Below are 16,187 nucleotides of genomic sequence, written 5' to 3' on the forward strand. Positions count from 1 at the left end.
CTTTCCCTCAAGTTTACTCTGCCTTCCATACTTTTTTGCATACCTTTCCTCACTCATTCTTTCCAGGTGCCCAAACTGTCCCAGTATTTCTCTTTCATCAGGTCTATCTGCCAGCTCTTTCCACCCCTGCTCTCCTCACCTCATTTCTCACCCTATCAATCCTCACAACCCCCAACATATTTATTTTGTCCTCCCTTACATTGCAAGTCTACACCCCATACTGTGGGCACAACCACCTCTTCATATCTATTTCCAGTTACCTATTTCTCATGACACTTTTCATTCCCCCCCCCATATTTACTTGCTTCCCTTACTACAGTTTACCTACACCCCTACTCCTCCATTTCATGCAACATCTGACCCTAACTAGGGTACTAAAAACTATCCACTTTCCCATGTACAACTCATACCCTTGCTTTTACACACATTTACTTTCAACTTACTCCACTCACACCTTCCCAAACCCCATCACTACAGTGCTCGTTACAGCAGTCAGGGGAGTGCCCCAACATAATGCTGAGGAAAAATAATGGCCTACCATACAGGGTGTTCTTTTTCCATCATAGTATTTGCTGGGTACCAGAATGACGTCACTGCCTCCCAGCAAACACCACATATTGACTCAGTGCCCACGTGGCTGCCGTGGTGAGAGTTGCACCTTTGATCTCCCATTCACCCCATCTTTTGTCTGGGTTTTCTTTGGTTTTTGGGCTATACCTTGGTGAAAAGAAGTCGTTAACACCTGTAACTATAGCTCCTATCATAGGGCTTCACAAAGCTGGGCTCCAGACAAGAGTAATAGTGGTAAATGTTGGTGTGAGTGAGTGATCTGTGAGCAACTGGGTGAAGCATTTCAAGGCCAATAGCGGTGTCAAGTTACAGTCTGTTTTCACCTCAGCCTGGTCCCTCAAAGAACTTTGACTTTGTTTGAAGAAGTACTTTGTGCTCTAAAAATAGCTAGAGATCGTCCACCATAATTGCTAGAGAATTGAAAAAAAAAAAGAGAGAGAGGTGTCCTTAAGAACAGTCAACAGGCATGGCCAAGCTGGACTACAGTAGCCACCAGGAGGTTAGGAAACCCATCCTACCAAGCAGCAGAAGAAACATAGGCTGGATTTTATGCTTAAATATCATAATTGGAATCCTCAATAGTGGTCAGAGGTACTTTGGAGTGACGAAGCCATCTTCCCTGTCACCAATAACTGTGGTGGACATGTGTACCAGGCCAGAAGTAGCAACCCACTAGACCAGCGTTTCTCAACCAGGGTTCCCCGGAACCCTAAGGTTCCGTAAAAGGTTCCTAAGAGAACAAGTGAGATAAGCTAATGCACTTTTGAGTTTTTTATTTAATTTCATATATACGGATGATTTTGCAATGCATGAGGTGGAATGGGTGGGGGAATGGGGGATGAGGTAGTATGTGCGAGAAAAATTTGACACAGCCCGAAGGGATTTTCCCCGTCTTCTCCTTTCTGCATGAGGGGACAGAGATTTAATGAAGTGGCCCTGCTATGGATGTGCTGTCTTGCAACACTGCTTCTGACCCAGGGCAGTGGACAGGATACAGGGATGACCCATCATCCCGGAGGTGCCAAGATAAAAGGGAGGGTGGAGGGGAGTGTAATGGGGATGGAATAGGTGGGAATGGTTTTTATGCCTTTGTTTTTTGGCTACCTCCCTTGTAAGGGGGAAAAGGCCTTTGGTATATGTATGTATATATGTAATATAAACATACACGACATATTCTTGGTTATTGTAATAATGTAATATAGACATCATCCTATCGAACTTATTATTATGATGAAAATAAATGAGAAAGATATGGTATGTGCTTTTTTTTTTGGCACAAGGGTTCCTTAAGACATACAATTTATTTTAAAGGTTATACAAGGGTAAAAAGGTTGAGAAACACTGCACTTGACCCATGATACACCTGTAGGATCACCAAACACTCAGACTCGCTCATGGTTTGGGGGGCATTTCACTGCTCAGTGTTGGTGAACTGATGGTGCTCCCCAAAAACCATTATACATACATACATATACCAAAGGCTTTTTCCCCCTACACAGGGGGTAGCCAAAAAGAAAAGGCATAGAAACCACTCCCACCCATTCCATTTCCTATATTCCACCCTCCTCCCTCCCTCTTATCTTGGCACCTCCTGGATGACAGGTCATCCCTGCATCCTGTCCACTGCCCTGGGGCAGAAGCAGTGTCACAAGACACAGCACATCCACAGCAAGGCCACTTTAAATTCAGCGACCCTCTCCTCTCCGTCCCCCCATGCAGAAAAGGAGAAGACGGGGAGAAATCCCTTTGGGCAGTGTCAATTTTTTTTTTTTTTTTTTTTTTTTACAATATATCCGGAGGTGTTGTGTGACAATTTACCTGACATGTTTGACAAGTGTGGAGCTACAGTATTTATGCAAGATGGTGCAGTGTCACACTGCCGGATCTGTAGTTGGGTGGCTTAAGGACTGTGATGTGAGCTTCTTTAATGAATGATTGTTTTATGAAATTTTTGGCTTGAAGGCCAAGTGCCTGAGCCAGTAGGGCTTCTTTAATGACTGGCCAGGCAATTCCCCTGACCTAAACCCCACTGAAAACCTGTGGTCAATAGTGAAGCAAAGTTTGTTGGGCAAGGATATTAGTTCTACTCCAAAGCTCGAGTCTGCTGTAAGTGAGGCATGGATTAATATACCTCCCCAGACCCTCAGGAATTTGTGCAAATCTTCCTAAATGGCTGCAGGATGTGGTGAAGCGTAAGGGAAGCAGCACCAAGTATTAGAACCTCAGCAAATGTGCAAATATATTTTTATGTTATGTGTTTGTGTTTTGGTAAGTGTGTGGGGGGGGGCAGCCGGTATAAAGCCGTGACGAGCACTGTATATACTGCGAGTGTGTTAATTTTACATTTTTACATTCTGAAGGGCAACAAACAACACAGCAAAGGATAATGAAAAACCTAATTTCTCTTTAATGTTACAGTATTATCTAATTTACAAATGACAATATTTTCTGGTATATTTTCATTTTGGACACATAATAAAAAATTTCAGTTTGTCTTAGGTGGCCCTGACAATCATGGGAAATAATATGAGGGAGAGACCACAACTTCTAGATGAAAATGTTTATAAGAGGACACTACTGTACACTGTTATTATACACAGCAGATCCATATAAACTTGACTACATGTTTGCTTCTTATGAAATCCCTGCAGTCCTACCCAGTGCCTTCAAACTACCAGTCATTATGAACCTGTTCCACAGAAGCTATTCCAAATTCAAAACCAGCATCGAAAATGATAACCCAAAACTGACACACGGGCATTAGTTTTACAGGCATCCTGAAGATCAGGCACCCAATTTCTTGAATTAATCTAAATTCAGCTCCATGAATAAGGACTAATTGCCAGTTGTGAAACCACTGTGCCATATGTCATAATTGGGCGACTCCTCTTGATGCTCATTCAAGTTTAGAATGGCTGTAGTGGAACTGGCCCAAAGTCATATAATAATTATGCCTCTCATACTTCTTTTGTACATCCTTGTCAATAGAAAACAGTTAATCAAATGTTCATTTAAGTAGCCCAAAAACATTCATTGCTCATGCAACACATTAGCAGAGGAACCTATCATTAGCAGTCCACGGAGAAACAGAGCTTAAGTAGTTGCTACTCATCCCTGTATATTCATGAAGAAATAACAGAAATGGTAACATTAATGAAAAAAAACACAAAAAAACAAAATCAGTTACTCTATTATTCTGCCCTGCACACACTAAGTCCAAATACAAAAAGGTTAAAGTTAATTTGATCTAATCTTATTTGCAGACACAAGGGACATGATCCTTGCTGAGGAAAAAAGCCTGCAACCTTTCATGCATCTATGAAATGGCACACCTTTCAGACAAGATTTAAACCTATCACTACTTTGAATATTAGTTCACTGCCTATTGCACATCTTAGCTCTAAGAGACTCGACTAGGAATCCTCTTAACCTCAAATAGATTGAGACCAAATACAGAAAGACTCGACATGGAATCTTCTTTATCTTAATGAGTTGGGAGGAAGAAGAAGAAGGAGAAAAAAAAAAAAAAAAAAAAAAAAAAGGGGGGGGGGGGGGCAGGGGGGCCAAAAATAGGATAGGGAAACCTAAGCAGCACAAAATATCCCACACATTGGGGGAGAAGAGGAGGAAGAAGAAGTAGAAGAGAGAAAAAAAAAAAAAAAGTAGTACATTTACAGGACCCATAGTATTCAATTGAAGTTTATTAATCACTCATTTAAACAACCTGTTTCTGAAAATGGAACAAAAGTGTTCTGTGCACGGAAGACAATGAGAAAGCAAAGTTGGTACATGGATTATCATATAACATTTAGTAATATTGTGAATGTTTTGTTTTAGCGTGAACTGGTGAAAATAAAAATATTCCACCCACTTTACTAAAGACATTAAAACCAAAATAAAAGTTGATATAATATCAATAACTTTATTATTAAAAAAATTGCTGTCCAAACTATATCATGGTTACCCATCTCCTTGCTGACAGCTACAGCACACTACCTGGACAGGAAGCTGCAATTTCCAGCAACAAGCTATGAATCTTGTGATTCCAGCATAAGCCTAACATGACTCTGGGATGAGCCACAGGACTCAAACTTGAGGCACAAGCATCATTAGCAACCTCATACAACTCAGTGAAAGGCAGGAGTTGTGGGATGGAAGAGGGAATTGAACATGATGTCAAGTGGGAACTCAGGCAATAAGGAAGGGGGTATACTGTGGTTTGAAGACCTTGTTCCAATACTCTCTTTCTCATCACTTCTTCAAAAACTTTCCCTGGGTGCGTCCACCTATTTCACCTCACTCTTCTTCCAGGTAAGGTCTGTAATGGCAAAAGAAAATTTTAATCAAAATGGAGAAATAGATCAATCAATTGCACCCATTCTTCATTATGTAGAGTGAACAATAGGGATCAATGATGGTACATGCAATTGATATACCTGCAAGATGGACAGCAAAGCTGTCCACTTTCAAAACTTGTCAACTCCTCACCTCCATCAAGAGGTGCTGGCACTTGGTTTCAGCTTCAATATAATTTCTTATACAGTAGAACCTCTACTTATGATTGCCTAAACATTCGAATTTTCAAACATACGATGTGAAATTCGATCTAATATTTGACTCTACACCCGAAGTAATTTCCAACATATGAAGTCGTCGAAGTTTCGCATATATACAGCGTCAAAGTTTCTCGTAGCGTCGCAGTTTCATGGTTAGCCCGCTAGACGGCAGTCAGTTCACAGCTCTTCTTTGTGTCGCGTGGTTCTCCTTGTTCTGATCGTAAATAACAGTGCTTAATACCTTCCTTTTTTATTTTATCATCATGGGTACCATGAAGGCTAGTGCGAGTGGTACCCGTGGTGAAAAAAGGAAGAGAGTAATGCTTTCCTTAGAAGTAAAGCAAGAAATCATAGAAAAGCATGAGAGCGGAGTTCATACAAGTGATCCTTATAAAAAGAAAAGAAAAAATTACATCTTATATACAGTAATGCATTTGTTTTATTGCTATGTGTAATTATCTGCAGTACAGTATTTATTAAGGAGTTACCATAGGTTTTTCGGCTGTATTCTTATGGTGATTTAACATACTACCATTTCAACATACGAAGTAGGTCCTGGAACGAATTAAATTCATATGTAGAGGTTCTACTGTACTTTTTTTCACAAATGCCGAGTTGACAACTAGTGACTGCTCTCCTCCCCTTGCAACTTAAAAGCCAATGAAATGGAAAAAGTCCCACGCTGATATGACACATACAAGTCCCGTTTCTTTCCAAAGAGTTCTGAAAGAGGTTCCAAGGACCATTACCAGCCACTATGGGGCTACACATCTTCTATTTCTACCTTGCAAAACTCAAGGCAACAATCGATTGAATGACTGATGCCTCTCTCAATTTTTAGATCATGGCAGGAGTAGATATGTAAATTATCTTTACAGGTAGGTTTCCCATACATTTTTAATTTCAGATAGTTATTCTGATGAGGAGTGTCTAGAAATAGTTACCATTTTCTTCCTGAGTAAACTAAACTGATGTTTCCTTGCCACAGAGTATTTTCTAAAATTCCTCATAGGTTGAATAACTTCGGTACTATTACAAGGCTGTTGTCCACATATTACAAACAAGTTAAGTAATTTCAAAGGATATCAGCATGAGACAAAGAATTCCAATACATCCAGGAAGCACTTACAAAACTGAAATCCTCAGTTTGTCATAAAATGGTGCAAGACAAAGGAAGAAAAAATTATGTAAATTGTCAACAATACTGTGAACCACAAGGCCATCCATGATTTGCCATAGCCATGTAAACCTTCTCCAATTCTTTCCCAACTCATCCCTAACCCCTCTGAGGCTTTTACATAATAATTTTATATTTTTCATTTATCTACTTGAAAAAAATCTGTGCAAAACATTATACACGTAATTAAGGCTTAATCCTCAAATGGTGTTTCCTCTGCCAAAACTATCAGCAGTTGCCATCTTTGTATCCTGCCTGAGATGGTTAGTATGGACTGTTGTGAGTCTTACACACACTCCTCCAGCCAGCTGCAGAGCTGGAGGAGTGCCTGTATAGTTCCAATTTACAAGGAAAAAGGGGACAAGTGTGAGTGCAGTAGTTTCAAAGGGATCAGTTTGTTAAGTGTAGTTGGGAAGGCTTATGGGAGGGTTTTGATTGAGTGGATTAGGAGATGAACAGAGGGAGTAATTGGTGAGGAACAGTGAAGGTTTAGGACAAGTAGGGGTTGCGTGGATCTGATTTTTGTGATAAGACATATGTGAGAAAACTTTAGGAAAAGGTAAGGATGTTTTTTGGGCCTTTATGGGTTTGGAAAAGGCTTATGACAGGGTAGACAGGAGGGCACTGTGGGAGGTATTGCAGATATATGGGAGAGGAGGAAGGCTGTTGAGAGCAGTCAAATTTTTACTAGAGTAGTAGAGCTTGTGTTTTGTGTTAGAATCAGAAATGGTGAGCGAGTGGTTTGAGGTAAAGGTGGGGCTTTACCAGGGATGTGTTATGTTGCCCTGGCTGTCCAATTTATACAAGGATGGGGTGGTGTGAGAGGTAAATGCAAGGGTAATGGGTCAGGGATTGGAGATGGTTAAAGGAAATGGAGAAAAGTGGGAGATAAGCCAGTTGTTGTTTGCTGACAACACTGCACTTGTAGCAGGATCAGAGGAGGGATTGAGAAAGTTAGTGACAGTTTGGGAAGGTGTGCAAAAGAAGGAAATTGAAGATAAATGTGGGTAAAATTAAAGGCACATGAGGTTCTGGGAGTTTTCCAACCAGTAACTTATGGTTTGTGTCTTTTAATGTGTGTGAATGCAGTACAGATGAGAGTAAAAGGGAAGAGATAGACAGTATGTTTGTGAGAAGAAAGATGGATGTGTTGGCAATGAGTGAAACTAAGTTGAAAGGGAGGGGTGAGTTTGAGTTTGGGAGTGTAGTTGGGAGGATCTCAGGAGTGAAGAGAGGACAAGGGAGAGAAGGGGTGGCTATACTAGTAAGTGAAGAGATAAGTAAGTGTGTGGTGGAGTGGAAGGAGGTTTCTTCAAGGTTAATGTGGATGAAGGTGAAACAAGGGAGATGTGGATTTTTGTAAGTGCAAATGGGCCTGGTAGTGAGAAGAGTGTAGAGGAAAGGGAGGGTTTTTGGATAGAGTTAACTGAATACATAGAGGGTTTAGGGAGAAATGACAATGTAGTGGTATTGAGAGACCTTAATGCTAGGGTAGGAAATGAACCAATAGATGGAGTGCTTGGGAAGTGTGGAGTTCCAGGAAAGAATTGTATGGAGAGTTGATGTGCCTTGAGAGTTGACAATAGCAAATACAGTGTTTAGGAAGAAAGTCAAGTATCAGTACACATGGGGGAGGGTGGTGGATGGAAGGGTGGTAGACAGAGCATTAATGGACTATATAGTGGTAACCAGGAGTATAGTAGGAAGAGTTAAGACTGTACATGTTCTATGGGGAGAATGTGGGGGAATATCAGATACTTTTTTGGTGGAAGGTAAGTTAAGAGTGGAGGATAGATGGAGAAAGGACAGATGGTAGGGAGGTGCTTAAAGTGAACTGCTTAAATGAGAAAGGAGTATAAGAAGCTGAGAGAGGAATGGGAGGGAGTGAAGGAGAGTAGAACTAGGAGTGGAGGAGGAATGGGGATGTTCCAAGGAGGGAGTCACAAGGTGTACAAAGATGGTGTGTGGAACAAGAAGGATGGGAGGAAATAGAAGGAGCGGTAGTGAGTGGTGGGATGAGGAAGCAAAGGTTGTAGAAGAGAACCAAGCATTCACAGATTGGTTACAAAATAGGATGAGAGAATCATATGAGAGGTACAAAGAAAAGAGAAATAAAGCATACGATAAAGGAGGCTAAGAGGAGACCAGATGTGAAATGGGGTAAGAATATGACAGAAAATTTTGAAAGTAATAAAAAGAGGAGTATTGAGAAAGTTAGTGACAGAGTTTGGGAAGGTGTGCAAAGGAAGGAAGTTTAAGATAAATGTGGGTAAAAAGTGATGAGAAGTACAAGTGGCAGTAGACTAGAAGTGAGTATTAAAGGAGAGAGACTGGAGAAAGTGGATAGTTTCAGATACTTGGGTGCGAATGAGGTGGGAAAGGGAGTGGAGGTGGAGATAGAATGTAGATAAGGGAAGCAAGTAAATGCCTTGGGGGATTAAAAATGTAAAGAGAAATAGACATTTGGGAATGGATGCTAAGAGGAGACTGTATGGAGTGATTGTGCTGACAGCACTGTATGGGAGAGAGTTTGAATGTGTTTGAGATGAGGTGCCTGAGAAGCATGACAGGGGTTACTAGGCTAGATAGAGAAACGAGGAGGTGAGAAGGAGATTGGGGGTGGAAAGGGAGTTGGGAGACAGGGTTGAAGAATGAGTATTGGGACAGTTTGAACTAATGGAAAGAATGAGTGAAGAAAGATTAGTAAAAGAGGAGTGAAATGCAGAAGAGTGAACATGAGGGGACAATTAAGAATGAGATGGATGGATGGGGTAAAAGGAGCATTGGGAAAGAGGGGAATGTCTGTTGAGGAAGGATGGGAGAAGACAGAAGATAAGGGTGAATGGAGAATGGTAGTGTATGGATGATGCTGTGATGCATGACAGGGAGTGGGTGGGGGATGGGGAGTGAGAAAGTATGAGTGAAAAATAAATTGATGCAGCCCAAAGGGATTTCTCCCCATCTTCTCTTTTTCTGTATGAGGGGACGGAGACGGGGGTCACTGATTTAATGAAATGGCCTTGCTGTGGATGTTCTGTGTCTTGCAACACTGCTTCTGACCCAGGGCATTGGGCGAGATGCAGGGATGACCCATCATCCAGGAGGAGCCAAGATAAGGGACGGAGGGGGTGAATGGGAGTGGAGTATGTGGGGATGGCATGTGTGGAAGTGGATCTTGTGCCTTTGTTTTTTGGCTACCTCACTTGTAAGGGGGGAAAAGCCTTTGGTAAATGTATTATTATTATTATCTTTTTTTTTTTTTTTTTTTTTTTTTGCATAATTTGTATTAAGATAACATGAAAGGAAGGTAGAATATGAAAGATGTAGTCACAATTGAATATATCTGCATCTCAGACCACTGTCAGCACAAGATCAGGAAGATGTACAGGCCTACAGTAAACAAGCTGACAGTTTAAGGTTTTAAATTTTGTGCATTCTTTATCTCTCATTCATATTTTCCATGCATATTATGAAAGATAAAGGCCATAATCATGGTAATAATACATAAAAGAAAATCTGCTGACACCAGCATGTATCTGAGATATACACTGGGCTGACAATGTAAGGGTTAAGGCAGGAGGGTTGCCATATAAGTGAATCAGCCCTGCTATGGATGTACTGTGTCTTGCTGCACTACTTCTTGCCCAAGCAGTGGACAAGAGACAGGGATGACCCTTCATCCATGGGGAGCTAAGAAAAGCAGGAAACAAGGGTGGTGGATGGAAGTGGAATGGGTGAGAGTGGGTTCATGCCTTGACTCACCCACCTCCTTTATAAGATTAAGATAGAGCATTCATATATTAGTCTAGCATCTTCCTAGTTATGGGTTTGAATTCCACATTTCTCTCCAACTCAAATCAACTCAAAATTATGTAAAACCAACAAATCTTGCTTATTTTGATTCACCTTAGCCTAGAACTGGAGAAACTGGGTCAATTTTGTCAAGATATGCCAGCGAAAGTTTGGTAGAACATCCATAGACTTTCTTTCGCTCCTCAAGTGGGTTGAACGAAGTCTTATTTTTTCAGGGAAGCTTCATTAGAATTTCAGTGTGAAGGAATTTGACATTTATGTTTGAAATCAATGTACAGTCTCCCATAGTAGTCTGACACTTACAGAAAATGTTTATAAATAGGTTTTGTGGTTTTTTTGGCAAATATCTCTTTGTTATGTGATAAATTGATTCTTCGGTATTATTATTATCATTATTATTATTTTTTTTTTTTTTTTTTTTTCTTTCTATATATATAAAATTTCATGGAGGATAGGTGATTGTGGTGTTATTGTGTTTTGGTAAATGTTTTAGTAAGCATCCATCATAACATTATGGCCTGGCCACATTTTGTATTACACTTTTATTACGAAAATTGGCAGTACGAAATTGCTAGTTCTATACATCTGAATACAACTTCACCCCCCAAACTTCGCTTCATACACCAGAATTGCCTAAACTACATCCTAGGCCGATTTTATACCACAAGTTACCCCCATAAAATTGCTGCCAGGGTTGCCAGTTTTGTCAATGAATAAAAAAAATTTAGGTGCCTTTTATAGCCAATGGATAGGGCTACTTGGTCATTACCACAGATTTGATCATGGACGTAATGCCCATTTTTGGCAAATTTTTTAAATTGCAGTATACGATGTATGCCGCTGACGCTCAATCCATAAAACAATTGTGGCATACAATGTATGCTGCTGATGCTGTAGGGGTTAAACACAATTAATTAATTATTGCCTTAAATTTCACTAAATGGAAAACCTGCAGCCTCACAGTGGCTGGCAACAGTCCTTGGGCCTTTGCATTGATCTCTCTGGGAAGAAACTTCAGATTGTTGTCTGTGTTGTATTTGTACAGGACTATTTCCACAATAGTAGTAAGGGAAAGGAAGCAGTCACCAATTGCCAGCTCTCCTCATGTGAAAATATGTAAGAAATAGTTAAAGCTGACAGAAATCCTGAGCCTTGGCCAGAGACTGAGTGGCCTCACTCAGGGCTGCATCCCCTGATGGAGGCAAGTGGGTGGACAGGTTCTGAAAGTAGGCAGCATCACTGTCCATTTTGTGGGACTATCTGATGCAGATACCAGACATTGGTCCCAATTAAATATACATACATATACCAAAGGGAGGTAGCTTTACAAAGGAAGCAGCCAAAGTCAAGAGGCACAGATCCACTCCCACCTATTTTATCCCTGCACAGTTCCACTCCCACCCATTCCACCACCACTTCCTACCTCCCTCTCATCTTGGCTCTTCCTGAATGACAAGTCATTTGTCCAATTAAATATAACATTCCCAAGGGATTTATCTATATACCAAAAGGCTTCTTAACCTTATAAGAGAGGTAGCCAGCCCAGGCTTGCATCTTACCCCACCCATCCCACTCCCATTTGTTTCAGTGGGAATCCCAAAGAAAGTACAACAGTAATAATTGATAAGTTACATTCTGTGTCGTGCTGTTGTTTTTTTTTTTTTTTACGGCAGTGGGTGGGATACAGATATGACCCATCATCCATGAGAGGGAGGAGGAAAGGGTGGTGGATGGGACTGGTTACATGCCTTATGACTTGGCTACCTTCCTTCTAAGGAGGGAAAGCCTATGATATATAGACATTCCACATGTTTATTACCAAAATTTACATGAAAAAATCTTCATTTTAGCGATGCATATCACATAGAAATACTGAATGTATTTTTTACATACCCCCAAAAAACCTTTTACCACATATATGGGGGGTGAACAAGCCAAATCATACATATACCAAAGGCTTCCCCTTACATGGGGGCAGCCAAAAAGAAAAAGGCATAGAAACCACTCTCACAACTCCACTCCTACATACTCCACTCCCCTCCACTCTCTTCCCTCCCTCTCATCTTGGCACCTCCTGGATGATGGGTCATCCCTGCATCCTGTCCACTGCCCTGGGTCAGGAGCAGTGTCGGAAGACACAGCACATCCACAGCAAAGCCACTTCATTAATTCAGTGACCCCCCCCCACCCTCTCCACCCCCTCATGCAGAAAAAGGAGAGGACGGGGAGAAATACCTTTATTTTGTGTCAATTTATTTCTCATACATACTCCCTCACCCCCCATCCCCTCATGCATCACAGCATCATCCATACACAACCCTTCTCCATTCACCCTTATCTTCTCTCCTCTCCCAACCTTCCTCAATAGACATTCCTCTCTTTTGTAATGCCCCTTTTACCTCATCCATCCATCTCATCCTAGGATGCCCCTTCATATTCACTCCTTCCACACCTCTTTTACTAATCTTTCTTCAAGCATTCTTTCCATGTGTCCAAACCATCCTAATACTATTTCATCAATCCTATCTTCCAACTCCCTTTCCACCCGTGTTCTCCTCCTCACCTCCTCATTTCTCACTCTATCTAGCCTAGTAACCCCTATCATACTTCTCAGACATTTCATCTCAAACATATTCAAACTCCTCTCTTCCTCTCTTACGTTCCATGTTTCTGCCCCGTACAGTGCTGTTGGCACAATCACTCCTTTAACCTCCTCTTAGTATCCATTCCCAAATGTCTTCTTTTCATTACACTTTTTAAGGGAACCCCGGCCACGAAAACTCGAAATTTTTTGGAAAATGAACGAATTTTAGGTAAACATTTCAAAATGTTCTCCATGATGGTGGTAACACTCAAACTAAATATTAGAGCTTAGTTCCGTTTCTTTTCTTATATATAAGATAAAATAGATGAATTTTTGGCGACCTCTGGTAACCTCTGGCAACCCATTGCATAAAAAACATTTGAAATAAGTCAAAATTTCGATAGCCAGTTGTTGTTTTTTTACTGCAATTAATATCTATGGAGATATCTGGCAGCTTGATATGGAGGTATCTGGCAATTTGACTAAACCCAGAGAACGATGCTAAAAGGAGAGACTTTAGTAGCTGTGGAAGAGTGAGCGCAGGAGGATATCATTTTCTCATGCTATTCATGCACGCGATCGTATATATATTTTTTTAATATTCCGACAGATAAGCATTTCAAAAGATTTTCTATAATTATGGTAACACTTCGACCAAAAATTACATCTCATTTCCGTTTTTGTTCGTATATATAAAATAAAAGATAAATTATTGGCGACATCTGGCAAGTATCTCTTGCATGTCAAATAAATCTTTCATTTATTCTACCAATAACCAATATTCATTATTCTACCAACAATAACTGTGGGAGGGGTGAAGAGAAATAGTAACTTTAATTTGGTAATAAAATAAAATAAAGGAAAATATAATTTAATGTCCGTGCATCCCTTTAACTGTCCGTGCGGCATTTAAATGGCGCTACTGAAAAGTTTGTTTTCTTTCCATTCATCAAGCTACAACTCGCCCATTTATGTACCAATTTTCACAATTTTTTTTTTCATTTAATAGAGAATTGTAAGACGTAAATATCTATGAGTCAAAATAAAGCAAATTCTTTAGCAGTATTTTTCCTCAGAAATTTAATCTTTTTAACAATATGTACACATAGAAATAAAAAAAATAATTGCTATTCTCATAAGAGGTAAATAAAAAAAATCGACTCGCCAAAATGTTCAGATAGGGCCACTCTTCAAATGGACCTTAAGCAAAAAATATTTGGTAGGACCTTTTCCATGGTATGAGTTTTTGAAATTACTGAATATTTTGCCTATTAACTCTTAGATAATATGGTATTTTTAAGTGAAAGGAAGTGATACTACATGTATTAATAGGTAATCAGAAAAGGAAATGATTTATAAATTTTGTTTGTCTGAATAACTAATTCGGTCGTACCGCACAAGAGTACGGGTGTCCGGGGTCCCCTTAATCCAACAAGGCATTTACTCGTTTCTCTCAATCTACATTCTACCTCCATCCCCACTCCTCCCTTTCCTGCCACATTCGCACCCAAGTATCTGAAACTATCCACTTCCTCCAGTCTCTCTCCCTTAATACTCACTTCCAGCCTGCTGTCACTCTCTCCCCTTGGACACCTCATCATCTTACTTTTGCCCACATTTATCTTCAGTTTCCTTCTTTCACACACCTTCTCAAACTGTCACCAACTTTCTCAATCCCTCCTCCAATCCTGCTACAAGCACAGTGTCGTCAGCAAATAACAAATGGCTTATTTCCCACTTTTCTCCATTTTCTTTAACCATCTCCAACCCCTGACCCACTACCCTTGCATTCACCTCTTGCACCACACCATCCATGTATAGATTGAACAGCCAGGCCGACATAATACATCCCTGATGAAGTCCCACCTTTACCTCAAACCATTCACTCTCTCCATTTCTAATCCTAACACAAGCTCTACTACTACTCTCATAAAAACTCTTGACTGCTCTTAACCACATTCCATACGGTGCCGCCTACGTAGGCGGCATGGGGAGCAAGTGGATACGCGAGGCTGCCATATCGGCGTCTTGATTATATTTATTGTAGTTGTCCCTGCGTAACTGACATACTCTCTAAACTGGCTTCATCACATTTTCTATGGTTATCAAAATTCACGGGTGAAAGAGAGAACAATCGATATAAGCGGTGACTATTTTTTATGATGCGAGTATTATGACGCAACATCGTATGTCTGGCAGCTAATGCTGCCTGCGAGATTTTGGCCCGGAGTGAAGTGGTTAAACAGCTTTCCTCCTATCCCATATATCTGCAGTACCTCCCACAGTGCCTTCCTGTCTACCCTGTCACAAGCCTTTTCCAAATCCATAAAAGCCAAAAAAAACATCCTTACCTTTTCATATATCTGTCTTACCACAACAATTTGATCTACACAACCCCTACCTGTCCTAAAACCACACTGTTCCTCACCAATTACTCCCTCTGTTTCTCTCCTAATCTTTCCAATCAAGACCTTCCCAACTACACTCAACAAACTGATCACTCTGAAACTACTACACTCACACTTGTCCCTCTTTCCCTTGTAAAGTGGAACTATACAGGCACTCCTCCAGTCCACCATAACTGTACCTCCTTTTTTCAGACACTGCATGGCATCCATCTAACCCAGGTGCCTTACCTGCTCTCATCATCTTAACAGCTGCTTTCACTTCATCTTTCCCTATTTCTCCTCCATTTTCCTCACTTATCACTCTCACTTTCTTAGCGCTTCCCACTGCAACTATCTTTCATACAACCCAAAATCCATTCATTTGTTATTTCATCTTAGCACCTTATGGATGAAAGGTCTTCCCTATCTCCCAGCACTGCTAGAGTCGGAGGCAATACAGCAAGACACAGCACTTCCATAGCAGAGCTTGACAGCTGAAGCTGGTCTACCCCCAACCACTTCATCATGTGAAGACACCTTCCACATCATCTTCTCAAGCAATTTACAGAGCAGACAAGAACATCCCTCTTGAATATATAACAGTCTCAGCCAAGAAAGTAGATGGCAACTACAGACACCACCCAACTTACGAATATTCATATTACAAACATTAAGATGTGAATAAAATTGTCCCCAAGTTAATTTCTTCTTTTTTTTTTTTAGGATACAAGCTGAAAATTTGAGGAGAGTGTCCCCCACTAATTCATGTTTACGGTGCAAACCAGGCACCATCTCTTTAATTGCAAACATGATCAGACATGCTGCACTCTGTGCCATAGAAGTTATTTTATCTTGGAATACTGTATTATGTGCATACCTTATTCATCAAGCCTGGTGATAAGTGTAAAGCTAGTGATGATAGTGGCAATGCTAAAAAGCACTACGGCATCTCAATGACCATGGCAATGTATAGAGAAGACTTGTATTTTGAAGAAGACAAAATACAATTCATTGGAACTATACAAATGCAAATATTACTCATGGAAACCAAGAGAATAGAAAGATTTTGAGTACGGAGAAAGGAGGGATAGGAAAATAGA

The 16,187-nt window shown here is 40.5% G+C and overlaps 1 protein-coding gene across 6 annotated transcripts in view; it reads right to left on the reverse strand.

Moving 5' to 3' along the window:
• Positions 1 to 2,969: 2,969 nt before the first annotated feature.
• Positions 2,970 to 16,187, reverse strand: part of LOC143037759 (RNA-binding protein 1-like) — a 46,182-nt gene continuing 32,964 nt past the window's right edge. For all 6 annotated transcript variants that reach the window (XR_012967509.1, XR_012967511.1, XR_012967510.1 and 3 more), the window contains one exon: positions 2,970 to 4,888. The gene's annotated coding sequence lies outside the window, so the exon portion shown is untranslated. The remainder of the gene's footprint in view (positions 4,889 to 16,187) is intronic.

This window comes from Oratosquilla oratoria, chromosome 2 (genome assembly GCF_046742065.1).
Source record: "Oratosquilla oratoria isolate Oo_2021 chromosome 2, ASM4674206v1, whole genome shotgun sequence".
NCBI classification, from domain to species: domain Eukaryota; kingdom Metazoa; phylum Arthropoda; class Malacostraca; order Stomatopoda; family Squillidae; genus Oratosquilla; species Oratosquilla oratoria.